Here is a 17,794-nt window from a genome sequence, read left to right as displayed (position 1 = left end):
GCCTAATTAAAAAAAAAAAGCCCTATACCCCACACTGTATACTTACCTTAAACTCTGCATTAATACTAAAATACAATGATTAAAACAAACTAGGACAAGGGACAGCAGTAACGTAATGTAACTGAGGTTTATTACTGAATAAAGAAGTGTAAGCAGATTCGTGCATTCTGGAAGACCAGGATTTTTTTTTCTAGTTGCTGAGTTCTGGATAACAGGGGTTTACTGAAAATCTATTCATCCCATGTCATGCATGGGTTGGCTCCACTGGGGATGTGCAGAGACCTTACTCTTGCTTGCTCAGTGTGGATGCACTCATCCAGGGCAGGGAATGTGGCCAGAAGATGGAGAGGGACCCTGCACTGGAGCTGCGGAGTCTACGAGGATCTGAGAAGACTACTAAGGTAAGTGTCTAATCCCCCTTCCCCTCTTCTTACTACACGGTTGCTTTAAAATGCTTTTACTTATTATGTGTGTGTTTTTGTTTTTATTGTAATTCTGAATGTAAACTTTAAAGCAGGGGTGTCAAACTCAAATACAAAGTGGGCCGAAATTGTACACGGGAACCTAGTCGCAGGCCAACCTCAATGTCTACTGGCCACCTTCCTCGTTTATAAAGTTCCCAGGTGTCTAATGGCCCCTCTCCAACTCGTATACAGTTCCCTGGTGTCTAGTGGTCCCCCATTGCACCCCTATACAGTTCCCTGGTGTCTAGAAGCCCCGACCTCCCCTATACAGTTCCCTGGTGTCTAGAGGCCCCCATCCTCCCCTATACAGTTCCCTGGTGTCTAGAGGCCCCCACCCTCCCCTATACAGTTCCCTGGTGTCTAGAGACACCCACTCTCCCCTTTAAAGTTCCCTAGTGTTTAGGGCTTTCCCCCTACCTCCCCATAGTGCTTCCCTGGCGTTCTAGAGCTTCACCTCCAGTATAGCTTCTCTGGTGCTCTAGATTGGGCCAAACATAATGGAAAGTGGGGAAACCACTTGAGGGCCAAATTGAATGGCTCTGGGGGCCAGATTTGGCCCGGGGGCCGAAGTTTGACATGTATGCTTTAAAGCAAACTTGAAGTAAAAATAAACTTATTGGATAATAAATTGTATGTGTAGTGTAGCTACATGTTATTTTCTGACAGATTTACTGTGAGGGTGCCTATTTCCAACATGTCCAAACTGATTTTTTATCGATTTTCCGATTGATTTTCCATAGAAGTGAATGGAAAATCGATCAGAAAATTGATCAGAAATCAGATCTGACATGTTGTCAATAGTAAATCTGTCAGAAAATTGCATCGTGTCTACCTAGCATAAGAAGTAGAACATAAGTAGCATAGAAAAAAGTATCATGTTCTTTTCCAGTACAGGAAGAGTTAAAAAAAAACAACTTCAGTTGTTATCTATGCAAAAGATCTTCTCTGCGCTCTCCAACCCAACTTGGTCAAATACAGTCCTGTTTTCTAAAGTACTTAAACAGCCAAGAGACAATGAGAGGCAGCTTGTGATAAGGTTTTACTGCAGGAAAGTTCAAAGGGTTATTATATCTGCTCTGTTTTATAGCTGAAAAGACGGAGTGTGGTTTTTAAAACTGAAACTGTGAAAGTATGATGCAATGTTATATAAAAAAAAATAATATAATAAATAATAGAAAATAAAAATATGATACTCTTTTCTTTGCTACTAATGTTCTGTTTATTATCTGTACTACACATCCAATTCATGATATCATACTTTTTTTGTTGTTCTTGCTTCAGGTTTGCAGTGAAGCACATTTTTTTTTAAGAAACTAGCATAATAAAGAGGAAGGCATGAGGAAGCCTGTTGTGTTCCTGATTGATTCAGGTATGTATTTGCTGTCCTTGTTAGCTCCATGCCAGGCTTACATAGTTTTTATATCTAGTTGAGCAGGTTCCTGAGAGAGGTTTGTGTGCTTCTCATCCAATAACATAAGAGGAACAGGTTTTAATAGTAGCATGTTCACCAAAGTCAGACTGGTTGGGTTGCGTTTCATAGATGCCACCTAAAGCCTACTGCCCTGAAAGTCCTCGTCGCAGATGCCCGTCATGATGAACACACCTATTAACCACTTCACCTCCCTTGCTCCGCTTATCTACTCCCCACAAATCTTTATCTGAAGCTCAGGGGAGTAGATAGGCGTACTTGTGGTTAACAGTGTGCTGTATGCCCAATAAGCTATCTGATTATGTATATAGGGTATCATTTTAACCGTGACAAGTGAGAGAATAGATTTTGTGGTGTTTGACAACTGAGGGCTAAGTCATGTGATTTTTTTTTACCGGAAAACTGAATGAAAAGCAATAAAACTGTTATTTTCATGTACTCTATACCCCTAAATAAATACTTGTAAAAAACAAACGTGACAGCATTGAAAAGAGAATACATAGTTACCCTAGGGACTTAGCTTTTAAAATATGTATGCCATGAGAGTGTATTACTGTTAATCATGAAGATAAGGGCTTTTAATTACTGATAGAGTACAATGAGAAAACAAAAAACACAAACCAGAAACTAATATATTATTGCCATACATTGTACTAGGAACATTATTTAAATGTTGAGATAACCAGGACAAATTAGCAAATACAATGTGTGGGTTTTACCTATGGTAACATTGTTTATTTGAAAACTATAGTGGATGGAAATGGAGAAAGTGTATTCTTTCTTTTTTTTTTCTCATTTTTCCCTTTAAAATGCACAGATAATAACATAATTACTAAAAGCAAATATCACCCTCACAAAGCATAATTTGTGGCAAAAAAACAAGATATAGATCATTTACATCTGATGAGTAGCAATAAAGTTATTGGTGAATGAATGGGAGGAGCGCTGAAATGTGAAAATTGCTCTGGTTTTTAAGCGAAAAACCCTGTGGTGCTGAAGTGGTTTGCAAATACAGTCCTGGGCTTATGACACATACTGAATCCAAATATGAATTAATCAGCCCATCGATTAATGAGCTGCTGATTGCATAATCTCAGTGGCTCTTTTGTTTTTTTCATTCCAAGGCCTACGTACAAATTATCTCATCAACAAACGTCCAAACTTCTAATTAGGAAAAAAAAATTAAATTAAAAAAAATGATTCTTAAAGAGAAACTCCAACCAAGAATTGAACTTTATCCCAATCAGTAGCTGATACCCCCTTTTACATGAGAAATAGAATGATTTTTACAAACAGACCATCAGGGGGCGCTGTGTGACTGATTTTGTGCTGAAACCACTCCCACTAGAGGCTCTGAATACCGCGGTACTCCTATCAAACTGCCACAATGTAACAATGTTCACAGACAGGAAATGGCTGTTTAGAGCTGTCTAACAGCCAGAACAGCTAGAAACAGCTACATAACATGCCCACAGTAACAATGTCACCATCTTATACATGTCAGAATGTGAATCTGAGAGAGGAAAGATTTTACAATGAGCAAACACTGACTAAATCATTTATACATAATTATGGTAAAAATGAAGCACTTTTTTATTACATTATTTTCACTGGAGTTCCTCTTTAAAGTCGGATAAAACTTTGACATTCGATGAAATGTGTTTCTTATTTTTTATTACCCATTCAGTTACTTCTACTGCAGAGAGAGCTCATTTTCAGCACAGCCAGGAATGTAGCAGATTAAAAAATGTAAACAAAAGATAATGTTATCACCTCTTTGGATGTGGCCAGAAGCTTTCCACTGGGTCTGTATGGCTGATATTGTGGATAAACCCCTCCCACAGTGTGATGTCATGACCATGGTCCTGACAATTTGCTGTCTGTGTATCCTCTTTGCATTGTGGGAAATAATGGCTTTTTCCAACTGCCATGCAAACAGTATCTCCCTCTGTGCATAGAACGTTCAGTAATGACAGATCACCTGGCAGAACTAAAGATGTCACCACCAGTGATAAATTTCAGAATGTAAATAAGGGAGACGAAAGATTTTACAGTGGGCAAACAATGTCTAAATAATCTATAAATGAATATAGTAAACAATAAGGAATTTTATTGTTATTTTCATTACAGTTACAAATCCTATGCTGCACTTTTGGCTATCTAAGCCTGATGCGGCGTAGGATTTACGCCACCTACCATTTTCGCTCCTGACGCGATCGTGCACATCTGAGAGGGGAGATTAAGGCACAACTGTAAACCTATCAAGACAAGGCCATCCACCTAAACTTACAGGCCGAACAAGGAGAGCGCTGATCAGAAATGCAGTCAAGAGGCCCATTGAGACTCTGGACGAGCTGCAGAGATCTACAGCTTAGGTGGGAGACTCTGTCCATAGGACAACTATTAGTCATGCACTGTACAAAGTTGGCCTTTATGGAAGAGTGGCAAGAAGAAAGGCATTGTTAACAGGACGCATAAGAAGTCCCGTTTGCAGTTTGCCACAAGCCATGTGAGAGACACAGCAACCATGTGGAAGAAGGTGCTCCGGTCAGGTGAGACCAAAATGGAACTTTTTGGCCAAAATGCAAATCGCTATGTGTGGCAGAAAACAAACACTGCAAATCATTCTGAACACACCATCCCCACTGTCAAATATGGTGGTGGCAGCATCTCTTCAGCAGGGACAGGGAAGCTGGTCAGAGTTGATAGGAAGATGGATGGAGCTAAATACAGGGCAAACTTGGGAGAAAACCTCTTGGAGACTGCAAAAGACTTGAGACTGGGGTGGAGGTTCACCTTCCAACAGGACAATGACCCTAAACATAAAGCCAGGGCAACAATGGAATGGTTTAAAACAAAACATATCTATGTGTTAGAATGGCCCAGTCAAAGCCCAGATCTAAATCCAATCGAGAATCTGTGGCAAGATCTGAAAACTGCTGTTCACAAACGCTGTCCATCTAATCTGACTGAGCTGGAGCTGTTTTGCAAAGAAGAATGGGCAAGGATTTCAGTCTCTAGATGTGCAAAGCTGGTAGAGACATACCCTAAAAGACTGGCAGCTGTAATTGCAGCAAAAGGTGGTTATACAAAGTATTGACTCAGGGGGCCGAATAATTACGCACACCCCACTTTGCAGTTATTTATTTGTAAAAAATGTTTGGAATCATGTATGATTTTGGTTCCACTTCTCACGTGTACACCACTTTGTATTGGTCTTTCACGTGGAATTCCAATAAAATTGATGCATGTTTGTGGCAATAATGTGACAAAATGTGGAAAACTTCAAGGGGGCCGAATACTTTTGCAACCCACTGTATATATATATAAACTCCAAGCTTTGCTTCAGGCAGAAGAAAGTCTAGAACCTTTCTATATTGCTCCCTTTTTTTTACCATCATTTACAATTTTGTTGCTTAGCTTTTGCACAGGTTGCACGCCACTGCATGATATATTAGAACTTCACAGCTAAAGAATAATGACAATAATAGCCAACCTCATGGGGCTTGTGATCACTTTCTGTGCACAGTCATTCAGTGACTTCATTGCTGATGACTCATTTAACCTTTATTTGTATGTTTATTAAGTTATGTGTCTCTTTGCTGCGGACAGACGACCCATTCGTATCAGTAGCTGGTCTTGATTCATTTGGCAGAAGTTATAATTAGCTGGACATTGCAATTACGTACAATTAGCACAGCCTGCGGCTCTTTGAGATGATGAGAAAGGCATTTAGAAACGGGATGTCACATATTGGCCCTTTTGTCTCTCAGTATTATTCTGAGAGTGAAGATTGTGGAGAAGGAATGCCTATTGGCAGACAGCTAATGCTATTAATATGTGACTCACTGTGACTTGTTAATGATAACAGCTCCACTCATGAAACATCCCAAGCTCAAAATATATTTATTTACTCTTTTTGTCTCTCTGTTTATGTAGTTCTTGCTATGAATAATAAATATTGCACCCATATTCATGTTCCCTGCCTGTTCCATGTAATAAGTAGAAACTGACGACGGTGTAAGGCATGGGTAACAGAAGGATCCAGTTTAAACTCCTCATCAGTGGTGTGGCTAAGGAGCTGTGGGCCACGGTGCAAGTTTTATATTGGGGCCCCCCAAGCACTCTATACATAACAATTGATACGGCGCACCAAAACCTGCCAATGGCAACTACAGTATCAGAGGTGCAAGAAGGGGATGGGGAGCACTTTGTTAATGATTACCACTATTCAAAGTATCTATAGAAGTGATTATTATGAGCACAGGACCAATAGAGAGCCAATACTGTAGCTGAGGGAGGGCCCCTCGGGTCTCCTCTGGCTCAAGGGCCCCCAATGCGGTCACAACCTCTGCACTACCTATTGCTACGCCCCTGCTCCTCATGCTATCATACAAAGCTCTACATAAGTTGTTATCTCCATACATTTTCTCGTTAATCTCCAGATATCATACCGTGCGGAAGCTTTGCTCCTCCCAGGAGACCCTTTTGTCCTCTAGCTTGGTCCCCTCCTCTCACTTCCCGCATCCAGGAGGACTTTTTACGAGCATCCCCTTTCCTTTGGAACTCTCTCCTACAGCCTGTCCATCATGCTCCGAGCCTGGAAACCTTGAAGCCCCTTGCACACTTACACACTGCGTCACACTGCAGTACTTTAACCGCACGGGCCATGCATGTCTATGGAGACTTGCACACTTCATGCAATGGGACATGGCATGGAACAGTAGTCCTATTCGCCGCAATGCAGACACAAAGGCTGCAGAGTGTTACCGCACGATCTGTGGCTACTGCAAGCATTATGGAGTAAAGCAAACCAATAAGCAATGCAGGCAGTGTGCATGACGGGAGTGCAGTGCCATGCGGCATTAATGGGCAGACCTATGGGAATCTGAGTGATCTACTTCCTGCCCATCAGGGAGTACGTCACTAACCGGCCCTATGCATATGACCCTGTGGCTGCACCATGGCGCAGGGTCATATGAAGACTCATATCTGCAGTGCACAAATCACGTGTAGTCTGGCCTCAAATGTACTCTCAGAACACAGCATTTCAGACAAGCCTATAATGTACTGTAGGTTGCAGTGGAAGCTCCCTGCCACATCTGCTACCAGGGATGTAACAATAGACCCTACAAGGGATGCAGCTGCAGGTGGGTCCAGAAGACTCAGGGGGCCCCATGGGGTGAGAAGTGTGTATTTTTTCTGTCATGAGAGACTGACAACTAAGGGCTTGGAGAGAAAAAAAATTCTGCTCTCTGCACAATTGGTCTAATGACTGCATCTTGTTAGCCACTGATAACGACTCATACAAAGTTTTGCAGACAAAGATTTGTATAAAATCCCTACTCTTGTGTACAGTGCCAAGTCCCCAACATCTCTACCCCTCCCGAAAAACTGTGTACTGTAGTGATGCTGGAGAAGTCTGCAGAGCCAGTTCTGTTCCATCAAAGATGGACAGAGTGAGTGTAATAAGCCGAGTCTGGGAGCACCCTTGTCTGTCAATTTTCTGTATGTGTTTCCTGCACGCCGTGTCTGTATGTGTGAAAACATGCCCGTTTTATCATAGAAGCTAATGTAATTGATAGAGAAAATGTGTGCAGTGCTTTACTGCTGTCCGTTTTTATCTGCATGGGGAAAACACATTCAAGTGTGCACTAGCCAATTGTATAACATTGGTTCTCAGTTTACATGTGCAAAAAGTAGACGGGGAGGGGCCTCATCCAAAGTTTTGCCGAGGGGGCCTAGTGATTTATAGTTACGCCTCTGTCCCGCTACCCACTACTCTCTAGATTGTAAGCTCACAACTGCAGGGACCACCTCCTAGTATTCCTAAAGGTTACCACACACGATACAATAAAATGATCTGATTTCATGGCAATTCAATAAAAACGATTTGATTTTCCGGAAAAAAACTAAAACTTTTTTTTTATTCAAGTAAGAAATCCGATCAGAATTCCCATTTTTATTCAATAAAAGTCTGTCGGGAGTGCTGGATTTTTCTGATCAATTTTTATGAAAATTGAATGGTGTGTGGTAGATTGTCAATTTCCTTATATATACTTCCAAGCAATTTTCTCAGAATTTTCAATCATTTTTTTTCATAACTGGGTAAAAATTGACCACACGTGTGCGGTACATTGGTCAATTTTTTTAAATGTTACAATCAGTCAGAAAAAATGATGGCAATTCTTGAATTGAAAAGCTATTTTAAAAAATGTTATGGTGTGTGGCCACCTTTAGTCTACTGGAATCTATCATATGAACGTGTGCCAATTTTAGTGATGTCTCAAACCACATACTGTATCTACTATGTATGTATTTGTATTGCTGGATGTCCGGATCAGGGCCGGTTGTAGACTTTTTGCTGCATTGTGTGTTCCCAGCATAAGAAAAGTCTGGAGAAAACGTAATTGAATAAGGGCGAAGGGTATATCATTCATGAGATAATCAGATATGGAGAGATCATTTATTACAGTGCTCATTTTTGGACGAGTATCTCAGTTCCACCAAGATATGGACATCTACATGGATGGTACACAGTGTCTTCACTGCCAGGTAAAGCCAAGATGTGACCCAAAGGGATAACTACAAATCATGGGGCTTTGATTGTGCCTCTCTACCTCAATACCCCCTACTGTCTACACTCTTGGTGGCCCCCGCAGCCAGGGTCCCATTTGCCTGGGGTAATGCAACAAATCAGCCACCATGACTTCCTTTTGATGTGACTCTTAAAGGAAACCTGAGAATGAGATTGTATATATATATATATATATATATATATATATATATATATATATATATATATATCTTCCTCCAGCCCCCTTCAGCCTCATCAGTCCCTCGCCATCCTTTGCTAGGCGGACCAGTAGTTAGTCCAGTCAGGGCGATCTGTGCATGTGCGGCTCGGCTACTCTCGCATGTCCTACCGCGTTCCTGATGCCAGGAGCTTAAGGGGTACCTAAACTGAGAAGGATATGGATTTTTCCTTTTACAATAATACCAGTTGCCCGACTCTCCTGCTGATCCTGTGTCTCTAATACTTTTAGCCACAGCCCCTTAACAAGCATGCAGATCAGGTGCTCTGACTGAAGTCAGACTGGATTAGCTGCATGCTTGTTTCAGGTGTGTGTTTCAGCCACTACCACAACCAAAGAGATCAGCAGGACTGCCAAGCAACTGGTATTGTTTAAAAGGAAACATTTATATCCTTCTTAGTTAAGGTTCCCTTTAACAGGGGAGCGCATGCAGCTGGATTACACCTGTGCCGACTGGACAAATTACAGGGCCACCAATCGGAGGATCCAGGTGGCATGGGAGGACAGCGGGGAGCAATGAATGGCTGGAGGAAGCCCCAGGTATGTATAATTTTTTATTTTTATGATCTCAGGTACACTTTAAGGCAAACAGAGTCTGGAATACATGCATCTTATAATCACTGACATCAATAACAAAGCAAGCACACAACCAACAATCATCTAATGCAAGCCTGTAAAAGTCTGAATGTGTAACACAGAAGAGACAGACACTCTCTTTAATGTTGACTTTTTATGATTTTCTCAAACTCTTGTGTGTGTCCACCAAATAATCCGAGGAGTGAAACTCCTGCATATTTGATGAGCACACTAAACATTCTGTGGCCCCACCTGGCTTCATAAAACACCTCCTCTAGCTGTTTTATGGAAAAGCATCTACTCATTTCACTAAGAGGGTGTCCCTTAATGTTCAGACTTGGGAGTGAAGATTATCTGAAAATAGAACAGGCCCAAAAAGTCATTTGTGAACAAAAGCCTTTTGGTCTTTGTGAGTCACAGATCAAAAGCTCAGAGATCAAACCTCATCCTTCGCTTTAGTTTGGGTTATTATGTGAAAGTGTTCTGCACTGGACAATGCCTAAAAAAACAACCAAACATTGCATTAAATTAATGGAAGATTATAAGGTTTACATTCACACTCTAAGATAATAACTGTGACATTGTTCACACCTTATAAGCCAGACACAGATACCGGATGTTCACATTCTCTGTTTCAGCTGGACACGGATTGTGAAAAGAGTGATACTTTTCAAAATCAACTTGCCACAATCAGGCGCTTGTTAATATGCCAATACTCACGCCAAATCTGCTCTGAGGCATTTTGCAGTCTTGGAATGGTACTTTCTTATATCTATGACAGCATAATAAGTTGCCCCCCCCCCCTGTGCAATGCTGAAAGCCCTTATCTAGGCTCAGAGAGAGAGAGAGAGGCCTGGTGCACACCAGAGGAGTTTTTCTGAGCGTTTTGAGTTTTTAAACCTCCTGCTGCTGTTATCCTATGTGTCCTTGCAAACTGGAGCAATGAGGTTTTGTAAAAAAAAAACCATAGCATTACATTGGGAAGAGCTTTTAGAGGTTTCAAAAGCTCTTCCCAATGTAATGCTATGGGTTTTTTTTACAAAACCTCATTGCTCCAGTGTGCACAGACACATAGGCTAACATTAGCAGCAGATTTAAAAAATCAAAATGCTCAGAAAAACTCCTCTGGTGTGCACCAGGCCAGAGAGTGTGTGAGAGAGAGAGTGTGTGTGCGTGTGTGTAGGTGTGTGTGAGTGTGTGTGTGTGTGTGTGTGTGGGGGGGGGGGTTACTTCTCTGGGGGTAGGAGCAGGTACTTCCCCAGCAGGAGCTACTCTGATAGTGCTGCCGTGTTTCTGAACAGAGCCCTCTAGTGGCTGGTGGGTGCAGGAAAGATGTAAAGCTATGAGCGCTATGAACATAGTACAGGGATCAGGCTCCCTGTGTGATTGCTTATGTGGTTTCCCATTGACCGTTGAGCCCATTAAATTAAGCCACATTAATTTCTGTCAATTAAACATAAACACATAAGCTATTTTTTCTCTTTGATTTTTTTAACACGATAATGGAGGGATATTCTTAAATGCTTTACATAAGCCGTAATTGTTGAATACAGAAGCCATTTTGTCTTCCTTACATTACTGGGGCTTTTCATTTCCTATAAAGCAGAGTTATTTATTTTTATGTCAATAATATGGCAATTTTTTACCACTGTAATCATTTAATAATACTGAGTCGTGTCAATTTATATTCTCAGGATGTAAGCAGTAAATATAAATTCTTCTCAGCTACAAAGCAGCAGCAGCAGCAGATAAACCTATACCACATCTAGAAGAATAAAGTGTTACCATGGAAACTAATAGAATATTTTTCCTTCTTATTGTTTGAAAAATCTGGCAAGCCAAGTGTTTGGCTCCATCCCCTGAGCCCAGTAAACAGCCATTGGTATACCTGGCACGCAGATCACAGATCTGGCCGCTGTTCACGAGTGCTGTCGTTTAAAACGCTACTGAAAACTCTAAGCGGAAGGGCGATTTTAATCAAGTGCAAAAAAGGGCATTTGCTCAGGGACACCATAGCTCGGGCCTCGCCGTGGCATTTACAGAGGATGGATCTTGGTATATGAAGTGGTAATAAAACTCGTGTTGCAGCCCACTGGTTTAAGGATAACACATAACCCCCCTGCTTAAAGGAAAAAGTCACTGAAGTTTTTTCTTTACTATTTCTATTTACTTTAAATAACTTGTATGTGCTGTTTTCTTTTCCTTTATTTTGTGCTTTCTCCACTACTTGTCTGCTTCTCAGGACTGGAGCTACCCAATGAGAAACCTGGGCAATTGCCCCAGGACTTCAAGCCAGCTGTTGCCCCCCCTCCCTCCCCAAGGTAACCCCCAACTTAACTGTGCTCCCAGGGGCCTCTGCAGATTCTTTGGCAGACCAGTGACTCACCTGTCCTGGGAGGTGCGCTCCTCTGTCAGTCCGTGGAACAGACACAGGTTTGTTATCACGTAATAACATGCCCTGGTCAGAGGAGAGGTACCTCTGCGAGGAAGAGGTTGGGACTTGGGAGTGCATAGAGCCACTGACCAATGGAGGAGCGCACCCACTGGGACAGGTGAGACTCTACTCTGCCGAAGACTGTGGGAAGCACAATTAAGTTGGGAGGTGACCTGGGGGCCCAGCAGGGAGGCAATGTAAAACTTGCACTGGGGCCCTGAGATACAAAAGTGACATGAATGTCTGAGTGATTGATTGATAAGATTGGTGACCATGATATATAGGTTAGCTTCTTTTATAAGTACTGGATGTGCTATGATAGTTCATTACAACACTGGCAGTTATTCTCATGGCCAACTGAGCATGAGAATGTTGCTATCTACAACACTAGTCAAAATATGAGATGTTGTGCGAAGTTCTCACATAAGCAACAATAGTCAGACGTGTTCTGTGATGCTTCTAAAGCACGTTGTGATCACGCAGTCATGTGTCTTGTCTGCACAGGCGCACAGATACAAGCACATGGTGATCACGCACCCTTATCTGCACAGGCTCATGGATGAAACATGTTCTACGCCTGCACACTTTCGAGTTGGGACTCTCGAAGGAAAAGCAGACATGCCGTCAGGAAGGAGTGTAGCCTAATTGGCTACAATGTGCCTGCTGACTGTGATGTAGATGGTCAAAGTTGACCCTCATGATGCACTATGGGGGCGAATCGAACTTCCGGAAAAGTTCCCGGTTCGCCGCGATCGTGAACCACGGAAGTTCGCCGGGAACCGTTCGCCGGTGAACCGTTCGGGTCATCTCTACTCAGCATTAAATGTCTTAGGAATCAGCCTTGCACAACTGCTGATATTGCACACTGTTACAGTGCAGGCCCCTCCCCCTCGAAAGTCTGCTTATTGGGGCTTGTCGGAGCTTCACGCATGCGCAGTAGCAGCTTTCAGACAACAATAACAATACAGTGCCCTGTCTGCTCCAAGCTTGAGAAATGAGTATTTCTAAGCAATTGGGCTCAGTTATTTCCGCCGGGGCCTGAGCGGAAAGCCATTAGTGCACCTGCGCAGGCTGGGCACTGTATTATTATCATGCCTCCCAACTTTTTGAGGTAAGAAAGAGGGACACTTAAGCCACGCCCCTGCCACACCTCTGACACAACCCTAGTCACGTACACCATAAAGATTTTATAAGAAAAATATGTTGTTTTTGTCATTTAAACCACACTGGTCCTTTCTATCCTGGTTCATTCTCCTTCATATTAACACTGGAAAATAAGAAATATATCAATTTAAAGGATGGGAATAATGTTTAGAATCAATTGAACACATTATTCAATAAAAAAATACATATATTTACATAGACCTGTAAATCAGACCTGAAAGAGGGACATATAAGGAAGAAAGAGGACAGGAAGGACAGAGGGATTGGGTTCTCAAAGTGGGACTGTCCCTCCAAAAGAGGGACAGTTGGGAGCTCTGTTATTATTGTTGTCATTTGTTCAGGGCTGTCAGCGCTGGACTGGGGCTGGGAGGATGGGGAAGGCTCATTAAGATCCATTGGTTTCCCACTCCCGAGGTAAGTCTGTTTTTTTTTAATTAAAGGCAGTTGCAGGTGTACTTTAACCACTTGAGGACCACAGTCTTTCTACCCCTTAAGGACCGGCCACTTTTTTTCCATTCAGACCACTGCAGCTTTCACGGTTTATTGCTCGCTCATACAACCTACCACCTAAATGAATTTTGGCTCCTTTTCTTGTCACTAATAAAGCTTTCTTTTGGTGCTATTTGATTGCTCCTGCGATTTTTACTTTTTATTATATTCATCAAAAAAGACATGAATTTTGGCAAAAAAATGATTTTTTTAACTTTCTGTGCTGACAATTTTCAAATAAAGTAAAATTTCTGTATACATGCAGCGCGAAAAATGTGGACAAACATGTTTTTGATAAAAAAAAAAACATTCAGTGTATATTTATTGGTTTGGGTAAAAGTTATAGCGTTTACAAACTATGGTGCAAAAAGTGAATTTTGCCATTTTCAAGCATCTATGACTTTTCTGACCCCCTGTCATGTTTCATGAGGGGCTAGAATTCCAGGATAGTATAAATACCCCCCAAATGACCCCATTTTGGAAAGAAGACATCCCAAAGTATTCACTGAGAGGCATAGTGAGTTCATAGAAGATATTATTTTTTGTCACAAGTAAGCGGAAAATGACACTTTGTGACAAAAAAAAAGAAAAAAAAAAAGAATCCATTTCTTCTAACTTGCGACAAAAAAAAATGAAATCTGCCACGGACTCACCATGCCCCTCTCTGAATACCTTGAAGTGTCTACTTTCCAAAATGGGGTCATTTGTGGGGTGTGTTTACTGTCCTCGCATTTTGGGGGGTGCTAATTTGTAAGCACCCCTGTAAAGCCTAAAGGTGCTCATTGGACTTTGGGCCCCTTAGCGCAGTTAGGCTGCAAAAAAGTGCCACACATGTGGTATTGCCATACTCAAGAGAAGTAGTAGAATGTGTTTTGGGGTGTATTTTTACACATACCCATGCTGGGTGGGAGAAATATCTCTGTAAATGACAATTTTTTCATTTTTTTTACACACAATTGTCCATTTACAGAGTTATTTCTCCCACCCAGCATGGGTATGTGTAAAAATACACCCCAAAACACATTGTACTACTTCTCCCGAGTACGGCGATACCACATGTGTGGCACTTTTTTGCACCCTAACTGCGCTAAAGGGCCCAAAGTCCAATGAGTACCTTTAGGATTTCACAAGTCATTTTGCGGAATTTGATTTCCAGACTACTCCTCACGGTTTAGGGCCCCTAAAATGCCAGGGCAGTATAGGAACCCCACAAATGACCCCATTTTAGAAAGAAGACACCCCAAGGTATTCCGTTAGGAGTATGGTGAGTTCATAGAAGATTTTATTTTTTGTCAAAAGTTAGCGGAAAATTGATTTTTATTGTTTTTTTCACAAAGTGTCATTTTCCACTAACTTGTGACAAAAAATAAAATCTTCTATAAACTCACCATACTACTAATGGAATACCTTGGGGTGTCTTCTTTCTAAAATGGGGTCATTTGTGGGGTTCCTATACTGCCCTGGCATTTTAGGGGCCCTAAACCGTGAGGAGTAGTCTGGAAATCAAATTCCGCAAAATGACCTGTGAAATCCTAAAGGTACTCATTGGACTTTGGGCCCTTTAGCGCAGTTAGGGTGCAAAAAAGTGCCACACATGTGGTATCGCCGTACTCGGGAGAAGTAGTACAATGTGTTTTGGGGTGTATTTTTACACATACCCATGCTGGGTGGGAGAAATAACTCTGTAAATGGACAATTGTGTGTAAAAAAATCAAAAGATTGTCATTTACAGAGGTATTTCTCCCACCCAGCATGGGTATGTGTAAAAATACACCCCAAAACACATTGTACTACTTCTCCCGAGTATGGCAATACCACATGTGTGGCACTTTTTTGCACCCTAACTGCGCTAAAGGGCCCAAAGTCCAATGAGTACCTTTAGGATTTCACAGGTCATTTTGCGGAATTTGATTTCCAGACTACTCCTCACGGTTTAGGGCCCCTAAAATGCCAGTTCAGTATAGGAACCCCACAAATGACCCCATTTTAGAAAGAAGACACCCCAAGGTATTCCGTTAGGAGTATGGTGAGTTCATAGAAGATTTTATTTTTTGTCAAAAGTTAGTGGAAAATGACACTTTGTGAAAAAAACAATAAAAATCAATTTTCCGCTAACTTTTGACAAAAAATAAAATCTTCTATGAACTCACCATACTCCTAACGGAATACCTTTGGGTGTCTTCTTTCTAGAATGGGGTCATTTGTGGGGTTACTATACTGCCCTGGCATTTTAGGGGCCCTAAACCGTGAGGAGTAGTCTTGAAACCAAATGTCGCAAAATGACCTGTGAAATCCTAAAGGTACTCATTGGACTTTGGGCCCCTTAGCGTACTTAGGGTGTAAAAAAGTGCCACACATGTGGTACCGCCGTACTCAGGAGAAGTAGTATAATGTGTTTTGGGGTGTATTTTTACACATACCCATGCTAAGTGGGAGAAATATCTCTGTAAATGACAATTGTTTGATTTGTTTTACACACAATTGACCATTTACATAGAAATTTCTCCCACCCAGCATGGGTATGTGTAAAAATACACCCCAAAACACATTATACTACTTTTCCTGAGTACGGCGGTACCACATGTGTGACACTTTTTTGCAGCCTAGGTGCGCTAAGGGGCCCAACGTCCTATTCACGGGTCATTTTGAGGCATTTGTTTTCTAGACTACTCCTCGCGGTTTAGGGCCCCTAAAATGCCAGGGCAGTATAGGAACCCCACAAGTGACCCCATTTTAGAAAGAAGACACCCCAAGGTATTCCGTTAGGTGTATGGCGAGTTCATAGAAGATTTTATTTTTTGTCACAAGTTAGTGAAAAATGACACTTTGTGAAAAAAAACCAATAAAAATCAATTTCCGCTAACTTTTGACAAAAAATAAAATCTTCTATGAACTCGTCATACACCTAACAGAATACCTTGGGGTGTCTTTTTTTCTAAAATGGTGTCACTTGTGGGGTTCCTATACCGCCCTGGCATTTTACGGGCCCAAAACCGTGAGTAGTCTGGAAACCAAATGTCTCAAAATGACTGTTCAGGGGTATAAGCATCTGCAAATTTTGATGACAGGTGGTCTATGAGGGGGCGAATTTTGTGGAACCGGTCATAAGCAGGGTGGCCTTTTAGATGACAGGTTGTATTGGGCCTGATCTGATGGATAGGAGTGCTAGGGGGGTGACAGGAGGCGATTGATGGGTGTCTCAGGGGGTGGTTAGAGGGGAAAATAGATGCAATCAATGCACTGGGGAGGTGATCGGAAGGGGGTCTGAGGGGGATCTGAGGGTTTGGCCGAGTGATCAGGAGCCCACACGGGGCAAATTAGGGCCTGATCTGATGGGTAAGTGTGCTAGGGGGTGACAGGAGGTGATTGATGGGTGTCTCAAGGTGTGATTAGAGGGGGGAATAGATGCAAGCAATGCACTGGCGAGGTGATCAGGGCTGGGGTCTGAGGGCATTCTGAGGGTGTGGGCGGGTGATTGAGTGCCCTAGGGGCAGATAGGGGTCTAATCTGATAGGTAGCAGTGACAGGGGGTGATTGATGGGTAATTAGTGGGTGTTTAGGGTAGAGAACAGATGTGAACACTGCACTTGGGAGGTGATCGGACGTCGGATCTGCGGGCGATCTATTGGTGTGGGTGGGTGATCAGATTGCCCGCAAGGGGCAGATTAGGGGCTGATTGATGGGTGGCAGTGACAGCGATTGATTGATGGGTGGCAGTGACAGGGGGTGAATGATGGGTGATTGACAGGTGATTGACAGGTGATCAGTGGGTTATTACAGGGAAGGACAGATGTAAATAATGCCCTGGCGAATTGATAAGGGGGGGTCTGAGGGCAATCTGAGCGTGTAGGCGGGTGATTGGGTGCCCGCAAGGGGCAGATTAGGGTCTGATCTGATGGGTAACAGTGACAGGTGGTGATAGGGGGTGATTGATGGGTAATTAGTGGGTGTTTAGAGGAGAGAATAGATGGAAACACTGCGCTTGGGTGGTGATCTGATGTCGGATCTGCGGGCGATCTATTGGTGTGGGTGGGTGATCAGTTTGCCCGCAAGGGCGGGTTAGGGGCTGATTGTTGGGTGGTAGTGACAGGGGGTGATTGATGGGTGATAGGTGATTGGCAGGTGATTGACAGGTGATCAGTGGGTTATTACAGGGAAGGACAGATGTAATTAATGCACTGGTGAATTGATAAGGGGGGGGGGGGTCTGAGGGCAATCTGAGCGTGTGGGCGGGTGATTGGGTGCCCGCAAGGGGCAGCTTAGGGTCTGATCTGATAGGTAACAGTGACAGGTGGTGATAGGGGGTGATTGATGGGTGATTGATGGGTAATTAGTGGGTGTTTAGAGAAGATAACAGATGTAAACAATACATTTGGGAGGTAATCTGACGGCGGGTTTGCGGGCGATCTAATGGTGTGGGTGG

This window comes from Hyperolius riggenbachi, chromosome 1 (assembly GCF_040937935.1).
Source record: "Hyperolius riggenbachi isolate aHypRig1 chromosome 1, aHypRig1.pri, whole genome shotgun sequence".
NCBI classification, from domain to species: domain Eukaryota; kingdom Metazoa; phylum Chordata; class Amphibia; order Anura; family Hyperoliidae; genus Hyperolius; species Hyperolius riggenbachi.
The sequence above is the reverse complement of the archived record's forward strand: the minus strand, read 5'-3'. Positions refer to the sequence as shown.